The sequence below is a fragment of the Lissotriton helveticus genome, chromosome 2_1 (assembly GCF_964261635.1).
Source record: "Lissotriton helveticus chromosome 2_1, aLisHel1.1, whole genome shotgun sequence".
Lineage (NCBI taxonomy): Eukaryota > Metazoa > Chordata > Amphibia > Caudata > Salamandridae > Lissotriton > Lissotriton helveticus.
In genome coordinates, this window is record NC_136059.1 from 430,791,273 (window position 1) to 430,816,498 (window position 25,226).

Consider the following 25,226-nt stretch of genomic DNA (forward strand, 5'->3'; position numbering starts at 1 on the left):
TGTTATGCGCTCCCTTGTTAATTCTTCTCCTACGTTTCGATAAATCATAGTGATGAAATTCAACGATCGATTAATACATAAATACAATGCAGTGTAAATAAATACATCTGAATGTGAAATATTTATGTGTGCAATGAGTTCTGTGAATCACAATAAATATCATTTAATATTGTAGTTTTATTGCACTTCCTTCAAATACACGCTTAATGCTTTTGGAGTTTCTCCCATTTAGACCCTGTGCGGTGTACCATGTATAAATACATATCAGTCCGGTTGCCTGCATCACAGAGGACTTAAAAATATAAAAAGAAAGAAAGAACCAATCTCTGCAATTGGTGACTGGAAAATGACAGATGACTATGACACACTGAAGCAGGACTCAGTGAAAGAGTTAACGGAGTACTCACCAGACAGGAGCTCCCATGGCAGCCATCTTAGACAGGGCAAGGTATTTAAATTTCCCGCATATATAATGCTAATTGTACACCAAAATTAGTCCATTTTCATTTTAATAATTGAGATATATAGCACTGAGGAGATCAGTTGAGTTGTAGACTAGTCAGGTCCTCAGAGCCACAAATCAACTATGAAAGAGAGATACATTGTCACTATACATATATATAAGCAAGGAATTACATTAGCTACAGTGAATACCTTCCAGTTTCTCCAAGAATGGACTAAAAACCGAAACCTTCGGGTGACATTGCCTATACCATCAAATTCCCCCGAACCTCTCCAAAAACGCAGCAGAAAAACTCAAACACCAACTACTCAAAGCACATCCAGAAATGCTTATCTTAGACCCTTATTTTGGTGTCACCAAGGGAACAAGAACTAATAACCTTATATTCCACACAAAAAAGAGCTCAATGGAGAAACACTCTACACTCCATGTTAAGCATCACAGGCACCAGAAAAACTCCTCACAGACTTCGATTAACAGTATCTCCCTCTCTCCTATGCAATGCAAATGCCACCATATCCATTTACAATAATGGGATTATACTAATGCAGTCTTCAAATGATAATCTAACCTTAATTGACAAAATCTTCCACATCCTAAAAACGGGGATCCACAACAAGACCAATCTCCCCACCCATAGTCTCCCTAGTGTGCATGATGGAACTCCGTCATTCCCATAGAGCTCAGGTATACCCCCAACTCATTCAACTCCTCTCCAGGTCCAGAGGATTGCTGACCCACACACAAAACCTCCACCCCCCCTCCTGAACCTTCCGTTCAATCTATGACTGTGATCGCCACCAGGAATTCTGCAACCAATTTCCACGCTCACCCCCTCAACAACAAGAATAGTCTAGACCAGCATGGTTTGACAATTCAACCCCCCACTCACCCCTGCTCACCTCACCAGATCGCACCAATGAGAGCACTGCCATCACGTCCCATCTGACCCCCAATACAGGAAACAATAATATTCATGAACCCACAGCCGCACATCTAACCAACCTTAGATCAGTGAGATCCAGTAACATTGCCACCACCTCCAGTCCTACGCTTCCTCTCATCTCTGCCAATCAGCCTCTCACATATTCACAACATAAAGACACAAATAACAATGACTCGTGCTCTCAACTAGGCGCTCTTAACGACAACACACCATTATCAGTTCTCATGTCAAATCCCAACACGTCCCTCAAACCGGAGTATTAGGTAATGCGGCTCAATGAAATCGAGCGTGGCCTAAAGCACCTTAAATAGGATATACATGGACTTCATCCAATCACAGCCAATCATTGGCCCTCTCAAAACGCTAGAAGCACCAAGACAACCATAAAGGACACCCATACAGACATCACCCCACTCCAATTCACCCTCACAACCAACCTAGGTCAGCATACTACTCCTTACCCCAACGATGCTTCCAGACCAAACAGATCAAAGCAAGATCCATCAAACAATGAGATCCATGAACTCCTACTATATTATAAGTCTGGATTAAATTCGAGCAAGGCGGTTCATAATCATATCCAATCCATCCAAGCGTACCCTCTCAGAGAACCGATTCACAATCAAAGAGGAATAAACAAGAACAACCTTCTACGAATCACTTTATCACAAATGGCTCATCAAAACAATAATAAATATCTAAAGTGCATGCTCTTCAACTGCAGATCAGCATATAAACACGGAGCTGATAACTACGACCTCATTCGTACACATAAGTTCGATATAGTTATCCTCAAGGAAACATGGCTAAACAGCTCATCTCATCCCATCATAGACCTACTAGTCCCACATAGTCACAATATCATACGACTAGATAGAACAGGGAAAACGTGTGGTGGAATAGCATGCATCTACAACAATACTTTATCATTACGCCAACTGGAAACAATAGAGGCAACAACATGTGAATATCTTAGCGTAAATATATCTTGCACCAAAAAATGTATTTGTAATCTACCTGCCTTCTATCACCCTCCAGGTGATTACCCAGACTTCATTGAACAATTCATGGAAATCTTAACAATAAAATCTAATCATCAAGAACCACAGATCTTCCTGGGTGATTTTAACCCGCACTTGAATGACCTAAATGACTCCTCAGAGAATAGCTTAAAATCCTTCCTATTAAACCATGAGATTACCCAAATCTGCGATAGGCCTACATACAATAAGGGAGAGACTCTGGACCTTATTATCTCTAAGTCGGCCACCATCTCTTTAGAGTCTAATACCCCTGGGATTGGTCAGATCATTATCGATTCACCTTCCTCATCAACTTTAAAGAAATCCTTAGGAATGGCCAACTGAAGAAAATCAAACAGTGGAAAAGGAATCTTAGTAAAATAAACCATAATGATCTAACCTCGCTATTCAACAACACCTTGATCCCACAGACCAACATGGAGGATGTCAACGACCTCACTGACTATTACAATACTTCAATATGAGAAGTCATGGACACTATCACTCCCCTATAACACAAAAACATCTCCACTACAATCTAAAAGCCTTGGTTCAATGACAACTTGAACACAGAAAGATGCAACCTAAGAACGACAGAAAGAGCTTGGAAATACTCCCCACCAATGGAATCACTAAAAATCTTAAGAGCAATGAGGAACACATACAATCATAGAATGAGACAGGAAAAAACTAAGGGGCATATTACCAACGATTAGCGATATTTATCGCTAACGATGCTTAGCAACGAATTTTTTAACGCTAAGCATCGCCGGAAATTATCGCAGAGATAACTTGCTATTAGCAAGGTCTATCTCAGAAGTGATAAAAATCCTCACGCTAACTGCCAATAGGGAGATTATCGCTGGAAAACCAACGATAATCTCTCGAAGTTTGGCATTAGCTTGATTATAGGGGCTCACAAACTTAGCCATGATATCCACCTTCCATAGGATATCATGGCTAAGTCAGGAAAATACCAGGGGGCAGATTTATGAAGGCCTTGCGCCGCTGGTGCGTCATTTTTAACATGGGAAAAAGTGACGCACCGGCGGCGCAAGGCCTTCATAAATCTGCCCCGGGTGTAAAAAAAGCAGTGCTAACCGCGGTTAGCGCTGCTTTTTTTTTTATCACTAACAGGGTTAGCGAAATCCTTGATAATAGGAGAAATGTCGCTTAACAACCTTTCCCCTATTATTTTTCTCTGGAACGCCCCCTTTGCATCTCACTAGAGATGCAAGGGGAAGCGTAGAGAAAAAGGGTGCTAACATGGGAATTTGCATGTTAGCACCCTGTTGCTGATAGGGAGATAATTTTATCTCCGCTTTCTTGGCTTTTAAAGCCAAAAAAGCGGAGATAAATCCCTTGATAATATGCCCCTAAATTTATTGGAACCCAACTTGCCCAGGCCAGAAATAGGCCCAAATACTATTTGAATTAGTCAAACAGCAATCACGTAACACATCAAACCAAATAGACTCCAGACCCAGTACCCTACAAAACTGCGAAGAACTAGCCACCTCCTTCAAGGATAAAACAAAAAAGATAGAGAAGGAGCTTCAACTAGCAAAGGAACCACTACCGGCACTCCTAGTCAACCTATCTCACAACTCCCAATCTATGGAAGGGATGGAACCACCCTGCATCACCTCCAAAAATATTGCCACTTGGAACGCCTTCTCCCCAATCAGGGAACAGGACATCTACAATATTCTCTCATCTTTAAACCCATCTAACCACTTCTCTGACCCTCTACCTCCCAGCATATTCAAAAAGACAAAACCTGTATCCTTCCACTATGGTCAAAGATTGTAAACCCCTCTTTACACCAAGGCTCTATCCCAGACTCCTTAAAAATCGGTCAAGTTACACCCGTTATGAAAAAAACCTTTGGCAGACTGCTCTGACCCTAACAACTTCCGGCCCATCTCCAACATCCCTACACTGGCAAAGCTCTTAGAAAAATGTGTACAGAAACAACTCTGCAATCACATAGAAAAGTTTCAACTCCTCGATCAATTCCAATCAGGCTTCCGTCAAGACCACAGCACAGAATCAACCCTTACCCATATTAAAGATGACATTCTAAAAATACTGGACAAGAACAAAACATGCCTTCTAATATTGCTTGATTTATCTGCTGCATTTGACACCGCCAAACACGACACCCTACTAAAACTACTGGAACAAAGAATGGGCTTATCAGGGGTGGTATTACACTGGTTTGCTTCTTTTCCCCCAAAACAAATCCTTACAAGTCAAAATGAATCAATCTCTGTCCAAGCCACTAGCGATAACTCTGGGTGTTCCTCAAGGATCCGCTCTCTCCGCCATTATCTTTAACTTATTCCTGGAACCGCTAGCAAACCTCCTAAAATCAGCTAATATCCATTAACATATGTACATATGACAGCCAATTTTATCTCAAGATTTCCTCTCCAGATGACATTATATCCCTCAACTCCATACTACAAAATACACGCCCCTGGCTCACGGTTAACCACCTCAAACTCAACGCTGCAAAAACAGAATTTCTCCTCATCTTACCACCAAATGACAAAATTAAGATTGATTTGTGTCTGAATCACCTTACAGCACTCAAATGCTTGTCCTACATATTAGACTCAGTCAGATCCTTAGGTATTACATTAGACAATCACCTAAATAAGCTGAATCACATTAGTGCTGCCACCAAAGGAGCAAACTACCAACTGAGCATTCTGCGGAAACTGAAACCATAATTACCTCATGAAGATCTAAAACAAGCAGTACAGGCCCTAGTATTACCCAGATTGGATTACGGTAGTGCCACACTGTGTGACCTATCAACATTTGAACTAGAACCACTAAGAGCCTTTCTCAATACAGCAGCAAGACTGGTCCTTGGAACAAAAAGAAATGCACACATTTCACCAGCCCTGAAAACCTTAAATTGGCTACCATAGGAAGGAAGAATTCATCTAAAAATTGCTTGCATGATGCACAAAGCGCTACACTTCAACACCCCCAGTTACCTGGCACAAAAGCTAGAAAAAACAGGGGGCAGCAGATCCTCACGAAGTGCGCTCACCTTGTTGCTGAAACCCCAACGAACCCACAAAAAGAAAACAGGGGCTAGAGCATTCTCAGCTGTGGCTGACAAGATATGGAACTCTTAACTGCCGGACCTTCACCTAATCTCCTCCACCTACGCCTTCAAAAGAAAAGCCAAATCATATCTACTGACCAAGTTCTTACCCTAAATCAACATTTCAATTACACTGAATTGATTCAGATAGCAAACTTTTATGTAGTCTATCCTGTCTTGGATGTGCTTCTTTTACTCCAATCACTGTTAGCTTATTCTTAACTGTTGATTTGTTTGTATCACGCATATTTTTGCCTGTTGATAAGACCAAGTGCTAATTGATTTATCCCCATGTAAAGCACTCTGATACCCTCGAGGGTCACGTTCGCACTATACAAAACTTTCTAAATAAAATAAATTTACAAAAAAATAAAATCTCTCGCTAAGATTTAGCCTGCCTGCCTGCTTTAAAAGGAAAAACATAAAGTGGAAGTGCACATGTGCTTCCAATGTAAAACATCAATAAAGTGATGGCTACCCGTCACTTGCTCACTTTGCCACTGGATTCAAGCAAGCCGGGCTGAAGACGGCTGGTTGCCAGAAACCGGTCCTCTGAAGCTTGTTTCCAGGCCAGGGAAGACATGGCTTGGCAGTTCGGGCTGGACTGTTCCCATGAGGCACAGGGTCAGACTGATTTGCATATAGCCATGTCTGAACTGGGGTGGCGGAGTGGGCTAAAGAACGGTGATAGATCAAACCCAGATCTTTTAACTGGGTGTGAGTGTTTGATTGGTTCAGATGCTCCGTCCATCACCACTCCCTTTTGTACCGCTTTGGCCGCCATACGTGTGGCAGGGTATGCTCAGACGTGAGTCCCTTGCTCACTTTGCCACTAGATTCAAGCAAGCCGGGCTGAAGACGGCTGGAATGCCAGAAACCTGTCCTCGGAAGCTTGTTTCCGGTCCAAGGAAGGCATGGCTTGGCAGTTCGGGCTGGACTGTTCCAATGAGGCTCAGGGTCAGACTGATTTGCATATAGCTATGTCTGGACTGGGGTGGCGGAGTGGGCTAAAGAACGGTGATGGATCATACCCAGATCTTTTGACTGGGTGTGAGTGTTTTATTGGTTCATATGCTTCATCCATCACCACCCCCTTTTGTACTGCTTTGGCCAACATAAGCGTGGCAGGGTATGCTCAGACGTGAGTCCCTTGCTCACTTTGCCACTGGATTCAAGCAAGCCGGGCTGAAGACGGCTGGAATGCCAGAAACCGGTCCTCGGAAGCTTGTTTCCGGTACAGGGAAGGCATGGCTTGGCAGTTCGGGCTGGACTGTTCCCATGAGGCACAGGGTCAGACTGATTTGCATATAGCCATGTCTGAACTGGGGTGGCGGAGTGGGCTAAAGAACGGTGATGGATCAAACCCAGATCTTTTGACTGGGTGTAGGTGTTTGATTGGTTCAGATGCTCCGTCCATCACCACCCCCTTTTGTACCGCTTTGGCCGCCATAAGTGTGGTAGGGTATGCTCAGACGTGAGTCCCTTGCTCACTTTGCCACTGGATTCAAGCAAGCCGTGCTGAAGACGGCTGGAATGCCAGAAACCGGTCCTCGGAAGCTTATTTCCGGTCCAGGGAAGGCATGGCTTGGCAGTTCGGGCTGGACTGTTCCCATGAGGCACAGGGTCAGACTGATTTGCATATACCATGTGTGAACTGGGGTGTCGGAGTGGGCTAAAGAACGGTGATGGATCAAACCCAGATCTTTTGACTGGGTGTTAGTGTTTGATTGGTTCAGATGCTCCGTCCATCACCACCCCCTTTTGTACCTCTTTGGCCGCCATAAGTGTAGCAGGGTATGCTCAGACGTGAGTCCCTTGCTCACTTTGCCACTGGATTCAAGCAAGCCGGGCTGAAGACGGCTGGAATGCCTGAAACCGGTCCTCAGAAGCTTGTTTCCGGTCCAGGGAAGGCATGGCTTGGCAGTTCGGGCTGGACTGTTCCCATGAGGCGCAGGGTCAGACCGATTTGCATATAGCCGTGTCTGAACTGGGGTGGCGGAGTGGGCTAAAGAACGGTGATGGATCAAACACAGATCTTTTGACTGGGTGTGAGTGTTTGATTGGTTCAGATGCTCCGTCCATCACCACCCCCTTTTGTACCCATAAAGTGCAAAAAATGGTACTAGATTTCCTGTTGCTAGGTTCGTAAGTTCTGTTTTATGTGTATTACGTTTCCAATGCTGTAAGTAGGTACTAAATTCCTATGGACGGTTATCATAAAATTACATAAATAATTGTAATTAAAACCAACTAAAACCATCGCTGATATAGAAAAATATACTTTAAAATGTTTCTGTATCTAAATAAATTTACCATTGGTGTAAAAGTAGATGGTAAAAAGTTGGTTATTATTCCATATTTATTCTGTAAAAAATCTCTGTGTAAATGGTGTAGTGTTGATGGAGAGAGGAGGGTTTATTGTTCTAGAATAGGCAAGCGAAGTGAACAGATCTTCTGTTGTATTGAGGCACGGGGGACACTTACAGTCGAGATCTAGAATATATCTGGTTTCAAGTTTTCTAAGGGTTCCATCTCTGTTCTCAACCCTTCAGTTTATTGGTACTGCGTCGATTAGGTAATAGGTTAAGTGGTCCAGGTTGTTTTGATGTACATCTTTAAAGTGGCGCGCCACTGGATAAGTTGGGTCTTGGTTAACTATGGCACCTATGTGTTGTAGGATTCTTGTATTTGCCAGTAATTTCATGCTCCCTACATAATTAAGATTGCAGGAGCATTCAAGCAGATAGAGCCATGATCTGTTTTGCTATGTAGGGGGTTGGAGATTTTCTTTTTCCTTTTTCCAAATGGTATGCTATATATGGTATTGTTGATACCATATTGGCATGTCTTGCAACTTTTGCATTCAGCAAAACCATTTAGTTGCATCAGCCACGTGTGATGTTATGTTGTGTTAGTCACACTTGTAGAGCGCGGGGTTACCCTAGGGAGTCCTGGCGCTAAGCACTCTGTGCTGAGAGCCATGAAGGTGAATGCTCCTGTGAAAAGAGCCATTACTTCATCCCTTTTCTAAAGAAGAGGCGATCCGGGGCTTTCCTGAGATGGAATGAGAGATCATTCCATTCCCTAGAAGCACAAGTGATGAAGCTTCTGCCTCCCCAGTTGACTTTTTTAAATGTGGGGACTGGAACTTTCTTAACTCCTGTTGATCTTGGCATTTTTCCCAGGACGTACCATTGAAGTTTATGCCTCAAGAAATCGGGGCTTACACCATTGATGGTCGTAAAGACATTGCAGAGTGCCTTGAAGCATATTCTTTGTTTGACCGGGAGCCAATGAAGTTGCCTGAGTTTCTCCTTTACTGATACACATTTTGGGGTCCCTGATAGCAATCTTGATGCTGCGTTTTGGGCAAGTTGATGCGATAGATATGTTGCTTTTGGGCATTGAGACATAAACTATTACAATAGTCAATATGTGTCATTACAAGGGCCGTTACCACTGTTTTGAGGCTGGTTCCCATAAGAAAAAACTTGATTTTCTTAGGATTTTTAATGCCAGAAAACAAGCCAAGGTCACCATACTTATTTGGTCACTCATGGTGAGTTTATTGTCCACCCATACCCCTAGATTTTTTGCTTTCTTAGTAGGTAGGGGGCAGGGTCCAAGGTCTTCCAGCCACCATTCTGGAGTCCAATCAAGTGGATTATTTCTGAACTTTATGACCTCGGTCTTGTTGGAGTTTAGTTTCAAACAGTTGGAAGACATCCAACCAGAGATTGCCAACATACAGTCTTGGAAACAAGCCCCTGTTTCATTTTCCCCCTCCTCAGTCAATGACTATTTGAGTGTCGTCAGCATAGGAAGTAAGTTGGAACCCAAAGGATCAGATAACTCCTGCCAGGGGTGCCACATAGATATTAAAAAGTGGCGGGTAAGTGACGAGCCCTATGGCACCCTGCAGGACAGGGAGAATGGTTTTGACATATTTCCGTCCAGGTCCACCGTTTGCAGTCTATCAGATAGAAATGATTGCAGGAGTTTCCAGGCCCAACCTTTTATTCCTACGTCGGACAGCCGGTCCATCAGCACTTTGTGGTGGACCGTGTCGAAGGTCGCGTATAGATCCAATAAGATCAGTACGGCATTTCCCCCCTATCCAAGTCCTCTCTAATTTTCTCCATTGATTTAATTAGAGCCAACTCAGGGCTGCGGTTAGCCCTAAATCCATATTGATAGGGATCTAGGGAATTATTGGATTGAAGAAATGCACTGAGTTGGGTATTCATGGGTTTTTCCAGAATTTTGGCAGGAAATGGAAGCCGTAAAATTGGCCTGCAATTGTTTGGGTCTGTGGGATCCAGAGTCTGTTTCTTCAACAAAGAAAGAACAGAGGCCAGTTTCCACTTTTTAGGAAATATGCCCAAGCTTAGTATAACATTCAGTAGAGAAGTAAGTGCTGTTCTGATCACTTCTGGGATAAGTTTGATGACACGCGCTGGGCAGGGATCAGTGGGAGCTCCAGTGCGAATTGAATTCAGAAGTTTAATTGTTTCCTGTATTTCCAAGGGTTTGAATTGTTCAAAGACCGATAAAGGGCTGGGACTGTCAAATCTGTCCATGTTCGGGCGCACTCATGCCCTTTTGTCTGCTTTAGTGAATGAAGAGAAAATAGTTTCAACTTTTTGTTTAAAAAAATCGACCAGTTTATCACAGAGTTTAGGATTGCTGTGATTCTTGAGGAAATTAGGGGTGGCAAGGTTTTTGATTGTTTTAAAGAGTTCTTTCGAATTGGATTTGGCTAATGCTGTTTTCCTTGTAAAGAACTTTCTTAAGCTTAGTAGTAAAAGCTATTTGTAGGAGGTACTGCTGTGTCTATAAGTTTCCTTGTCAGCACAGGCATACCCTCTCCTCCCGGCCTGTTCTAATTGCTTGCAGGCCATTTTTTTTGGCTCTAAATACCTCAGAATACCAATGCACTGAGGGGTGAGTCCGTTTGGGGGTCCACTTTTTTTTCGGGGGCTAAATAGTTACAGGTTGCCTCCAGTCATAGCGTTTAGGCTGAAGTAGCCATCTCTACTTCAGGAGGTAGAGTGTGCATCAATCGCCTTAAGGTTTCTTCTAATACCTTAGTGTCCACTCTTCTCCAGGTTCTAGTGGCAATCTCCTGGACTGATTTTTCACTAGCTAGAAGGCCCCTGCAACTCTTCAATTGAAATTGAATAGGACAGTGATACGTCCATTGAAGAGGGAGAACTGAGGTACATACTAGGTCTGGGTTATTAGGGCCCGATTCACAGAATGAACTTAAGACTCAATCCTAAACTTACTACTATTTTGGTATTCACAGAATGCACTTACTACTTTTGGCATTCACAGAATGAACTTACTACTTTTGGTATTCACAAAAGTTAGGATTTTGTCTTAAGTCTGTCTTAAGTCTGTCTTAAGTTTGTCTTAAGACAAACTTAAGACAAAATCCTAACTTCTGTGAATACCAAAAGTAGTAAATTCATTCTGTGAATGCCAAAAGTAGTAAGTGCATTCTGTGAATACCAAAATGGTAGTAAGTTTAGGATTGAGTCTTAAATTCATTCTGTGAATCGGGCCCTATGAGTATATCACATCCAGGGTGTGCCCTTTTTTATGAATCGGGACCTTCACCAACTGCTTAGGATCTCCAACCCCCATAATTTGAAATTTGAATCTCCTAGCACCGTGTAGGAGTCTCGGCAAAGCCCTTCCTCGAGCAGGGTGCCTAGATTATCCAAAAATCCTTTTGGGCCAGGTGGACGGTAGAGCAGCATACCTTTGAAGATGCTATAATGTGCTGTATGAATACTGAAAGCTAAGGCCTCACAGGAAGTATTGGAGGCAGTATTAAAAGCAGGTTCCACCGATTCATGGTATATAACTGCCAACACCCCTTGTCTCTTTAGTCGTCTATCCAGTGTGTAGCAGTGAAAACTTGGAGGAGTTGCCTTCACTAAGTCAGGCCCAGAGGCACTATCTGCCCATGACTCAGTAATGAAAGCAAGCTTTATTTCATGTTCCTCCAGTAATAATGCACATTCAGGACTGTATTTATTCAACGATCTGACATTTAATAAAATGCATTTTAAAGGACCTCTATCCCCTGTGTTTGATTTCCAAGTTAATCTAACAACTTGACCAGTGGCTGGGACATCACGGAAATGGAGGAGGTGTAACCGGCAGCAAGGGCATGTGCTTTCTATGTTATCTGTGGCCTTTAAAGGAATCAGAGGGCACCTGCGTAATCCCTTTCCCGGATTAAGCCTCAAGTAATCTAAAAATAAATGACAAGGGGGACTGGCCCTGAGCCCGGTCTGAGAGTGGACGGGCACAGACGGCTTGCCTTAGGAGTGCCTTTGGCACCTCCACATCAGCGTTCTGTTTAACCAACCCGATACAAAAGGGGATGATGGACGGAGCGTTTGAGCAAATCAAACACTCACCCCCAGTCAACTGATCTGGGTTTAATCCATCACCATTCTTTAGCTCACTCGGCCACCCCAGTTCAGACATGGCTATATGCAAATCAGTCTGACCCTGTGCCTCATGGGAACAGTCCAGCCCGAACTGCCAAGCCATGTCTTCCCTGGAACGGAAACAAGCATCCTGGGACCGGTTTCGGATTCATAATCCTCATCAGCCAGGCTATCTTGAATCCAGTGGCCAAGTGGGCAAGGGACTCACGTCTGAGCATACCCTGCCACACTTGGGGCGAATAAAGCGATATCCTAACCTAGGGTGGTGTGGAGTGCAAAAAAACGATGGATTTAGGCCCAGATCCTTGTACTGGGGTGAACGTATGACATTGTTCTACATTCTGTCCATCAACTGTGTTTTTTGCAATTTTAACCAACCCAGCGTGCAACCACTAGACTGAGTGATGTCATGAGTGATGTCACTGACCATGTCATGAGTGATGTACTATGTGACATCATCAGCAGTGCATTGCAGGCGCGCAAGTTATAGTTAGGTGAGCTAACTATAACGGAGGAATTTCAAAGGTTTTGTATGAGAGAAATGTTCAGCTAACTATAACATGTGTGAAAACTATGTTTTTTTCAATGAATTTGCATAGTTTTTTAAATGCTAATTCCTAACTACAACATGTGTAAAACCTATGGTTTTTCAATGAATTTGCAAGGTTTTTTAAATGCTAATTCCTAACTATAACGTGTGTGAAACCTATGGTTTTTTAAGTGAATTTCAAAGGTTTTGTAAATGATAATTTATAAATATATTAATTATTATGTATTTCTTTTTATACACATTTCTTATATTTTTTATATAAATATTTATATTTATTTCATTTGTTAGATTATATTTCATATTCTTATTAAAATTAATAATATTATATAAAATAATAACAAAACTAAATTGCAAAGTACTTTTTGGATTAATTATTGCTTGACTTCGGTTGCAAGTATAACACAGCTCCAGCAATGCTCTTGGGGCCCTATGCTCACAATGCTGTATCAATCCTTACACCTGCTTCAAGCATGTACAAGATTTTGACGCAGCATAAGCTCAAAATTGACTGAATGAAATGTTATACATTTCACTCAGTCACTTTTAGGAAGCGTTGCTACACCCCCTTCTGCACAGGAAAGCTTCTTCTGGTGCAGGGCTTTACAATGTAATGCACCCTCCAGATGCGTCACATTGTTAATAGCACACACCATGGCACATCTTTTGCACCACCACTGTGTCACAAAAGTGACGCAACGGCTGTGTAAAAGAGGCACAAGGGGATTGTAAATCCGACCCTAACACATACAAATTCACCCATGCAGTTTCACCAGCAGCGCAAATTGAAGCATACACTTGTAACATATTAATGTACATATGTTACATTCAAGTGCTTCAGACATACTACAGCATACTATAGGTAAACACCTTATAGATTTATGCTGTAGCACTTCCTTATGGTTCTGCACTTTCACATTCTCCATACACTAGTAATATATTCATTCATTTATTTATGAACTACACATTAATTCTGACAAACTTTTACACACTAACATAGAAATATAGTTATTTCTTTGACCAGTGATGGTAGTTCTAAAAAGAACAGTTTTTTTTTGTTTTTTTTGTTTTGTATTTTTTTTGTGTTTTCTCAACAAATTCCAAGTGGAACAAAAGAATGAAAAAAAGAACAACAAATTTCGAGGACAGCAATGTTCCTGCATCCTGCGTTTCATCAAGTCTATAGACTGTTCCCCATAACACAAAGGTTTATCGCAATAAATGCATAGAATTTTAACTTTTGCAAAGTCAGAATCAATATGTGGGTGTGGACTGCTTGCTGAAAATGCTCTTGCCGCAGTTGATGTGCTTGGTAAAGCAGCAGGTGGGTTCTCGTGCAACCTCCATCTTGCAGCTCGAGCAAAGTTCTTGGGGTGCAAGTTCTTTTCGTGTCGCACCATATTTGCTGAGCCAAAGGAGTATTTTTTACATGGTCACCCCTTGAAAGAGTTTTTTGGCAAATTTTACAGGTTACTTTTGGAGCATTAACCTTTGTTTTACCTTCTGGAAAAGTGAAAAACTTCCAAATTAGAGCTTCTTTCCTCTTCTTTTGACGTTCTTCAGGAATGAAATCTCCCTCTGAAGAACTGCTGGAAGATGACTCCATTGCTCTTATTATTGTGATCTTCCTTCTATTTGAGAAGATTCTCAGAACAAATACTTCTACTTAGAAAGTCAAAGTCGAATAATTATAATGGGACAGAACTTTCAACAGTCGCAATAGGAAAAGTTATGTACCAATCAAATCTCTACTTTTAAAGTCACATGGCTTTGCGTACGCTTATGATGCGCTTGCGCAGCTCTTTCAATACGAGTACGCATGATATTCTACCGTGATTTGTGTAATTCTTTTTAAAAGTAATATATGATTATTACAAGTATTAAAAAAATTCATAGTTATCCCAAATGTCTGCCCTTAGTATGTACATTAAATACATACATGTTTTAAACCAAGTAGAAACATTGCCCCCTTTCGCGTACCGAACGCCGTACATGACGTCACACCGAAGCTTCAATGCGACGCGTAACGTCAAAGCATATTTGTACCGTATGCGCGGGTACGCGCTGAGTATGATAAGCAGTACAAACTATGGTGCGATCACCCTCTCAGTGACAAATCAGAGCTCAGGCGCGCTAAGGAGAATGATTAGAAGTGCTGACTCATTGCAGATCCGATTCTGGGCCTGCCTCTGTGCACATTATAACACCGCCCCCATCTCTCTCTGTAGTTAATTGTTAGTACACACACATATACTTGCACATGCGCGGTGCACACCCGCCCACACTTCCCACTTGCCACCACCTAGCATGCTTGCTATCATTTAGCCTGGAAACCAATACATTACCCAATGGCATGTCCCCCAGGGCCATCATTCTTACAGACCGCGAAAACGCTACCAATGACAGCCCTGGCCTTGGTGTGATCAGCCCCCGCGGTTCCCATATAATACGGGCATTGACGTGAGCACGCTCTCTTTTGCCTGCCTCTGCTGTGGTGACAGACAGACTGTTGAAAACACCCCAGACTCAGTGAAACAGCAGCCTTTGAAGACACGACAAAAGACGGCAGAAGCAAAGGTAAGAGAAGACGTCACAACATCAGCCTCCACTGTAAATTGTATCTGCATAATGCTATTTTTTTATCCTTCATATGGCATTCCTACCCCTCAATGGTTTTAAATTGTACTTACATAATTGACATATTTCTTTATAAGTCATGAGGTCCTATACACCTCTAATCTTAAAAATTGTGCGTGCATAAATTTCTGAGTCATATTTCTGTACTACGCCATGTGCTTAGACCTCTAGTATTATTAATTGTGCGTCCATGATAGTATTTGTTTTCTGCGTCACGAGGCCGTCCCAGGCCTCTATTAACGTATTGATCTTCCTTTGTTTGCTGGAGCTGCAACAGTCTAACTACGGAATATTAAGAACCCACATTAAAATTCACTTTTGAAGTAGTTACGCAACTCAGTTTATGGTGACTAATCAAAACGTCCTTTTGTTTCCTTCGCCAAACATCGTTCAGAAACAACCACGGCCTATCGAGCAACAGCAATGGAATTCTCTGCAACTTATTGAATATACTGTGACCTATAGAAGCAGAGTTCAAGTCGAATGGTGAACTCCGGTGGCCGCAATCTTTATACAAGGTAAGCACAGCAGCCTGGATCTACAAAGCCTTCATAGCAATGCATTAGAAATAAGTCGCCATAACGGGCATCAGTAACGCAGTAGGTACTTCCATATAGACACCATTTGAATGCGGCACTATAACAACTGAAATATACCAGGTATAATGCACTTGCAAAACTGTAGTGTTAGCTTTATTTGTGAAATGAGAGAGTGCCATATTATCAAACCTTGGCAACAAAATTATCGCCACTTTATCGGCAGCAAACTGGCGCTAAAGTGGCCATAATAGGTTTGATAATATGCTCTATTGAGTTCCAATCAAAGCTCATGTTAGATGTGAAGGACATCTAACATGACCTTTGATTGGAATTCCATGGAGCATATTATCAAACCCATTATCGCCACTTTAGCGACACTTTTCTGCCGATAAAGTGGCGATAATTTTGTCGCCCAGGCTTGATATTTATGGCCCAGAGTGCGTAGTGTACAGTAGCTTCTCTGCAAAATCTATAATTACCTCCGAGCAGTGACAACAGATAGCTTACAACAGTCTGACAAACAGATCCACAACCTTATTACGCCTCTTTTGAGTCACTTTTAACATGGGTAAAGTGATGCAAGGAGCTAGTAAATATACACCTAACTTTTCAAGAAAAAATCTCAACTCCAGACTCTGCGACACAGTTTTGATGTTGTTTTCTCTCTCTTTCTCTCTCTCTCTCACTCTCTGTGACATAATTTCTCTTTCTCTCTTAAACTTAGACACTGTTGTCTGATTGGACGTGTAGAAGAATTGTTGAAATGAAGTTGTCAATCCAACTGGCTGAAGTGTTTGGCCACAAGGTTTATACAACGGTAAGCACAGAGGCCTAGATCTACAAATCTTTCATAGGAATGCATTAGAAATTATTCGGCATAACAGGCGTTAGTAACGCAGTAGGCACTTCGATATAAACACCACTTGAATGCGGCACTATAACAAGTAAAATGTACCAGGTACACTGCACTCGTAAAACTGTAGTGTAACTTTTATTAATTATAGTAGAGAGGACCATATTATCAAACCTTGGCAACAAAATTATCGCCACTTTATCGGCAGCAAACTGCCGCTGAAGTGGCCATAATAGGTTTGATAATATGCTTCATTGAATTCCAATCGAAGCTCATGTTAGATGTGAAGGACATCTAACATGAGCTTCGATTGGAATTCCATAGAGCATATTATCAAACCCATTATCGCCACTTTAGCGACACTTTCCTGCCGATAAAGTGGCGATAATTTTGTCGCCCAGACTTGATATTATGGACCAGAGTGCGTAGTGTACAGTAGCTTCTCTGTAAAATCTATAATTGCCTCCGAGCAGGGACAACAGATAGCTTACAACAGTCTGACAAACAGATCCACAACCTTATTACGCCACTTTTGAGTCACTTTTAATATGGGTAAATTGATGCAAGGAGCTAGTAAATATACGTCTAACTTTTCAAGAAAAAATCTCAACTCCCGACTCTGCAACACAGTTTTAATGTTGTTGTCTCTCTCTGAGTCATCATTTCTCTTTCTCTCTTAAACTTAGACACTGCTGTCTTCGACGTGTAGAAGAATTGTTCAGAATAAGTTGTGACACCAACTGCCTGAAATGTTTACCCGCAAGGTTTATGCAACGGTAAGCACAGAGGCCTAGATCTACAAAGCCTTCATAGGAATGCATTAGAAATAAGTCACCATAACAGGCGTCAGTAACGCAGTAGGCACTTCCATATAGACACCGCTTGAACGCAGCACTATCACAGAACAGGAATGTACGAGTCACACTGCACACGCAAAACCGTAGAGTTACCAAAACGAGTAGGGACATAGTATCAAGAACGGCGATAAAATGATCGCCAATTCAGCGGCAGGAAACTGCGGCAGGAAACTGCGGCAATAATGGGCTTGATAATATGCCCTTGTGAATTCCCATAGTAGCCCAGGTTAACACCAGAACCTGGACTGCTATTGGAATTCACAACACCATATTATCAAGCCCATTATCGCCGCTTTAGCTGCAGTTTCCTGCCACTGAAACAGCGATAATTTTATCGCAGTTCTTGATAATATGCCCCGTAATGCTTCAGCTCATTTACTCACAGCTACATAATTCTAAACTCTAATTTTCTTTTTTCTTTTGCAGATTACCAATCGGACAACTTTTGGAATCCATTTCGCAATTTGTTTATAACATTGTTTAAGTTATTTTTCCAGTTCTAATATAGTTATAATTGAGTTTCGTTTATATTTATTGTTTAATGAAAGTTAATAAACAAAAACGACATTATTTTGGGGGGGAGGGTATGACGGCCCACAATAAAATTAATGTTGAAATACTACAGTAAGATATTCAAGACTAGGATTGAAAACTACTGAGTTCTAACTAACAGATATAATAAAAACAACGGTGAGAAACTACTAAAATGGCGGTGGACGGAGTACGTAATGAACGTTTGGCGCCTCGGCACTACCTTTCAAATAAATAATAAAAAAATATGACTATTAATACTGTACAAAAGTACAGCAGCGGATGACACACACGAACCGGGAAAAGAAAGCGACAGATTTACTAACTGATATAAAGAAAGGTTTGCTTGTTGAACTTGAAGAAAAAGAAAACGTGGGCTTCGAAACGACGCTGAGCATGCGAAGAGAGTACAACTGCTACACCAAAAAAAGGTAAGTTTTACATACTATCATAGAAATGAAGGAGCATATTATCAACAAAAGGCAATACATTACCGCCGCTTTTATCAACAGGAAACTGCCGATAAAGTGGCGATAATGTGCTTGATAATAGGCCCTTGTAACTTCCCATAGCAGCCCAGGTTCTGATGCCAAGCTGGGCTGCAATGGTTATTCACAAGGGCATATTATCAAGCCCATTATTGGCGCTTTATCTGCAGTTTCCTGCTGATAAAAGCGACGATAATGTATCGCCTTTTGTTGATAATATGGCTCAATGCTCTTTTTTTGACCAGTAAACTTACGTGCATATTTTCAAGGACCAGTGTTAAAATTATCGCCGTTTTATTGGCAGGAAACTGCCGATAAAACGGCGATAATAAGCTTGATAATAAGGCCTTGGTATTTCCTATAGAAGCCCATGTTAACACCAGAACATAGGATTCTATGGGAATTTACAAGGACGTATTATCAAGCCCACCCTCCCAACATTAATAAAAAACTCCAGACAATGCAGGTACCCGGAGCTGGAAGGTCATTTTACATATCACTGCCCCAGAAATGTGGCGTTCGCCGCAACGTGTACGGGGAGAGAAAGAGAGAGAGAGCTCAAAACATATATATTTTTTTAAAAAGACCCGAGGGGTGCCGCTCACCGAGACTGCGGGGAGTAGGGCCATAACCCCCCCGCATACTTCAAAATTAAAACCAGAGGAATGCCGTTCCCCAGTGCTTGGGGCAGCTTACAAGCCCCCTTTATGCAGAGCAATTGCCCCCGTAATTTGCCCTCCTGAGACCTAATGAATAAAACGGACTTCTATTTTTTTTCACATTTTCCACCGCGTACAAGTACCCCGCCATTTTTTATTTTAAAAAAGATAACAATTGAGCCTAAAGATCCATATACCACCCCCTGACCAAGACCATAGGCTCAGAATGTTTCTACCCTTCCCCGTTTCCTTGTTTCTCAACTTTGTTTTACTGTTTTCTTCTGACTCTGCTCTCCCGACAAACAACATGGCTGCCAACACTTCCTGGTTTGGAGTATTGACAGCCAATCAGCATGCAGCTCCTGCTCATATTTGTACGTATTTCCATACACATATGCCGCGATTTTGCTTTAAAAAATAATATAACAAATAGAGCCTAAATATCCATGTACGACCCCCTGAGCAAGCCTAGAGGGTCAGAATGTCTCTACCCTACCCCCTTCCCTTATTTCTGAATTTTGTTTTACTGTTTTCTTGTGACTCGGTTCTAGTGAGGCACAAGATGGCCGCCAACACTTCCTGGTTTCGAGTGTTGACAGACAGTTCACAGCCAATCAGCATGCATCTCGCGCTCGTAATTGAACAGATTTCAGTACGCGTGTTGAACTCCGTCTCTAGATATCGCTATGATTTTACTTGCAATTTTCTCAGAAACTACTGAACAGATTTACACAATTTAACAAAAAGCACAATCTGCGAACAGAACTCTACCTCTCTGCCAAATTTTGTGTAATTCCGTTCAGCCGTTCGGGCTGTAGCCCTGGCTAAAGGTCCCTATGGAAAATTGCATGGGGAAAACACGTTTTGGGACCCCCTTTTTTCTTGGCCCCACTTGACGAATCACCCCCAAACTTTCAGGGAAGGAGTGGAACCGAGAAGGCCATTTTCTTGGAGAAATTCACGAAGATTCGTCCACCAGCGCCAAAGTTATTCCAAATAGAATGTTGTAGATTTCCTATGGAAACTAGGTCCTAACTATAACTACCTACTGGCGACCGCCAGTAGGTAATATATATATATATATATATATATATATATATACATTACGCTCAAAATCCTCCAACATCGGGAAAGGAAAACAGCACTCCGATGGCAGCAGATAACAGCGTTTTTATTTTTTGCAACAAACAAACGTTTCGGCGTAAGCCTTCGTCAGTGTTTCTGACCAACAGCACATAGTTCCGGTTAAATAAAGTTTTGTTTGCAAGGGTAGACATTGAAAAGGGGCCAGCCCAACCGACACCAAGATGAGCGCCATCTTGGAACGGGTTCCTACAATGGGAACTGATGTGAAATATTACCGTGGATCGGTAAACTTACATACGGAATGGGCATAAAGCAATCAAATATACAGATGGACATAATGAAGCCGTGGATCGGCATATGCCCCTAAACAGATGCGTACCATGCAACAAATATATATATATAAACATTACCATATTCGGAATTATGCAAGAATGTTCAGCATATATCATTTAACATTAATCAGCTGTAAACCGTGATTATAATATTACAGGCAAGCAGTTGTAAATAATGGAATAACCATCATAAAGCGAAGACAACCACGCCTCTGCCACTTGGAAAGGAGAAATACTTAGTATAGAAAGTGAGAGAAAGAAAAATTTCATAGTGAGAATTTCATAGGCAATTACTGAAAAGCAATAATTCATTATCAATAGCTAATACACCAGTTCATCAGATAAATCGAAATAATACTTGATAAAGACTTCAAAATGATTTCAAAATGATTTGGGTAATTTTAGCAGATCACTACATCGGAACATAGTTCTAGACAAAGACACATAGTTTCATAATTCCAGTTATGTTCATCGCCAGTAGCGGTGGGAGCGGAACCAGATAATATAAGCAGTCATCCTCGCCTGGTTCAGTAAATAAAGATTATAGATATTTACCCTTATTTTCCAAGGTGAACTGCCATGTCCTCCCCGCTATTCATGCCCTTCGGGTGCTTAGTGGACAAATCAATGATATATCTTGATTCGAGGCGTTGCAACCTTCTCAGTCTGTCCCCGCCCTGTGGATTGTACGGAACATGATCTAACCTAAAGAAGCCTAATTTATTTCTGTCTTTGTTGTGGTATTCCGCAAAGTGCCGGAACATACGAAAGTCTAAACTCCAACGCAGTAGTGAATATGACAAACTTAAAATTAACAGCAACGGAAAGAAAGGTCCTAGGATTGGGACTTTCATACTGTTCTCCATGTATTTTAATTATGCAGATGTGAGATTGGACACATCGGTTTGTGAGAAATTTGAAGCTTACAAAGTTCCATATACTGCAACCCAAAAAGAAATCAGCTTTACCTACTGTGACAAATCCAACCATCCCTTCTCTTTTAACTGCAGGTGAGTCGGAGGTGTTTGAAGGCGTGTGGGCTTTGCAAAATGGTCAGGAAGGTCCAACTATGGTCGATAACTCTGTGCAATTGGGGGACGCTCTTCAAACCGAAATCAGTCTGTCAACTAATAATGCTGCATGACAACTTAAATGTGTATCACAAACTGGTAACGCAGGATTTGAAAAAATGGTATACATCTGTAAATAAAGCGCACCATGCAACAAATAAACATAATCTGTTCTACAATAATCTCATGAATAAATTGGGCTCAGATGTTAATATAATCGTGAGACGAGCAGACAAAGGGGGCAACGTGTTCCTAAGGCCACGTCAGCTCTACATGGAGGAGGCTGAATTGCAATTATGAGACACATCCTTCTACAGAAAAAGTAACATTCATATTGTTAAAGCAGCATGGAATGACCATTATCTTAAACTTCTTGCTTGTAAGAGTGGGGGTTTACTTAGTGATACTGAATATCGATTTCTGAAGAAAGAGCACCCGGTGATCCCCACTTTTTATCTAATGCCAAAGGTGCACAAAATCATTGTCAAACCAACGGGTAGACCGATCATATCAGCTATTAACAGCGTAATGGAAAACACTTCCAAATATATTGATTATTTCCTCCAGGAATGGGTTCAGGGTCTGACCTCATTTGTCCAAGATACATCTGTTTGTTTAAGGAAAATTGAGCATATTGAATGGAGCTCTGACATGTTATTGATGACTTTGGATGTAACTTCTTTGTACACCTCAATTTGACATCATGACGGTATAAAGGAAGTGGAGCATTTCCTAAATATGAGACCAATGAATTGTGCACCACACAATAGAATGTGGTTGGCTATGGTGAAAGGATCCTTAGAACAGAACTATTTTCTTTTCAACAACCAGATCACCCATCAGGTTAGAGGAGTGGCGATGGGGACCTGCTTCTCCCCCAGTTACTCTTGTTTGCACATGGGGCTGTGGGAAGAGCAGGTCCTGATGGGAGATTATAGGACAATTATGGATAATCAGGTTTTTGTCTATCTTTGGTACCTTGATGACCTGTTTTTTATTTGGAAGGGCACAGAGCAGAGTGCCAACCTATTTGCTGAAATGCTTAATACCAACTGCCTGAATTTACATTTTCCGTCAACCATCAATACAAAAGCAGTCTGCTTTTTAGATATGGAGGTGTACATAGATAATGACTCCTTGGCAACAAGACTATACAGGAAACCCAGAGGTGGCAATACTGTGCTCCACGCATCGAGTCACCATCCGCATCATCTGATACGCAGACAACGTTACCTGTAATGGGTATTTTTGTTCAAAAAGGCATTTTTTAATTTTGCACTAATTTGCCCTTATTTTTGAGCATTGGCATAAATAGATGATGAGTACAGGATTAATTTGTGACTATCTTAGGACCAAAACATTGCCCACTTGGCCTTTATCAATGCATGGTTTAAAGTAACTGCAGAAACACAAACCGCTTCAGAAGGTGCAGAATGAATACATAGATGTTTTATAAACAAATTGCCCCCAACACTAATTTACGTGTTTAGATCCGGAATTGTAGGTCAGAATTATAGAAGGGCCATTACCAACTGTTTATATGTATATTTATTGTCAAACATCAGATATTATGATTGTTTGGTACAAAAATATTATTGGTGCATATTTTTAGATCATCAAGGTTTTTTAATATTTATATATTTATTATTATATTTATATATTTATTCACAATGATGCCTACATCAATTTATGCATGATATTTTGCAATTCGAATGTAAAAAGCTGCTATTAGTATCTTGTTGATTTCCAGGATAGGATTTGCACTAAGATGTGCTCATTTCCTGTGTGTACACTTTATATGCCGCCCTTTCCCTTAGCAACGCCTCATGTGATCGAGACCTGAGTGGGGGTCGAAACGCATTATGGCGGACTGGCTGGTTTGACAATAAAGCACTATTGATTTGCACAAAGGTTTGGGTCCACTTCTCGTCATTTGCCCAGGAGAGGCAGTTACAATCAACAATTTGGATGCATATATATATATATATATATATATATATATATATATATATATATATATATATATATATATATATATATTTATTTACCTACTGGTGGTCACCAGTATGTAGTTATAGTTAGGTCCTAGTTTCCATAGGAAAAGCATTTTTTGATTTGCAAATATCTTTGGCGCTGTTTGACAAATTTTTGCAAAATGTACAAAACTAATAGGCCACTCCGGTCTGCTCCTGTCTTAGAAGTTTCGGGGTGTTTCTTCAAGTGGGGGCCAAGAAAAAAGGGGGGTCCCAAAACGCGTTTTCTTCATGTCAATTTCCATATGAACTTTTGTCGCGGCTACAACCCGAACGGCTGAAAGGAATTACACCACATTTGCAGAGAGGTAGCTGGTGTCCCAGAGTGCACTCTTTGCTTTAAATGGTGTACATCAGTTCAGTAGTTCCTGAAAATTTTAAAAATTAAAAATATTGATATCTGGGGACCTCGGTGGATTCGCTCTCGACCAGGAGCTTCATTCTGATTGGCTGCCAACACTCCAAACCAAGAAGTGTTGGCAGCCATCTTGTGACTCGGTTGAACCAAGTCACAAGAAAATAGTTTAAAAACAAGAAAAAGGGGCAGGGTAGAAACACCCTGACCCCCTAGGCTTGCTCAAGGTGTCCCACAGGGACCCCTAGGGCCCAAACAAATTAAATTAAAAAAAAGTGTGCACTCCAGCGCTTTGTTTTCTTTAAGACCCCGGGTGGGCCAGGTTACCGGGGGCAATACTTAATTATGCAGCACGGGCCTGCGGGGGACCCTGCAGCCCTCGGAACCGCCACCTCCCCAGGGCTTTTTTAAAAAACTCGTTCCCTCACGCTGCCCTGGGGCCCACCACCTCCCAGGGGCATTATTTTAGGGCCCCCCAAGCCCGGGGACCGCCACCTCCCTGGGGCTTTAATATAAAGTCCTTGTCACTACTGAGGGAATCTTGGGGCCAACTAGGCCACCAGGGAACTCTCGTAAGCCCCACACAGTGGGATTGATGGGCGGTTGCTCAAGGCCACGCTCCTTTTTACACCACTCTGCAAAACCGTCTCTTGGCACACTGCTGGTATGGTGATGACTCAGGACTAAAGTAGACTTCATCCCGCAAGTAGTAATGAGCAAGGACTCACGTTTGCAGAGTGGTGTAAAAAGGGGGCGTGGCCTCTGATCACTCTCAGCAATCCAGCTGTTTGGGGCTTTTTGGAGGTAACACAAGAGTTAGTTGGCCCCCAGGGACCCTCAGGTTTCTTTCTGCACCTTTCTTCCTTTTCTCCACTTCTCTTGCCTCTTTCTGCACATATTTTCCACTTTCTGTTGATTCTTTCTATGCCTCTCTTGACACTTTCTGCACCTCTCTACAATCTTTCTACACCCCTCTTGCCTCTTTCTGCACCTTTCTTGGTTCTTTCTGCACTGCTCTTGCTTCTTTCTGCACTTGTCTTGGAAATTTCTGCACCCTTCCTGACTCTTTCTGCATCCATCTTCCCTCTTTCTGTACCTCTATTGTCTCTGTCTGCACCGCTCTTGCCTTTTTTCCACATCTTTTGCTTCATTCTGCATTTCTCTTGCCTCTTTCTGTAACCCTCTTGTCTCTTTCTGCACCTCTGCTGCTTCTGTCC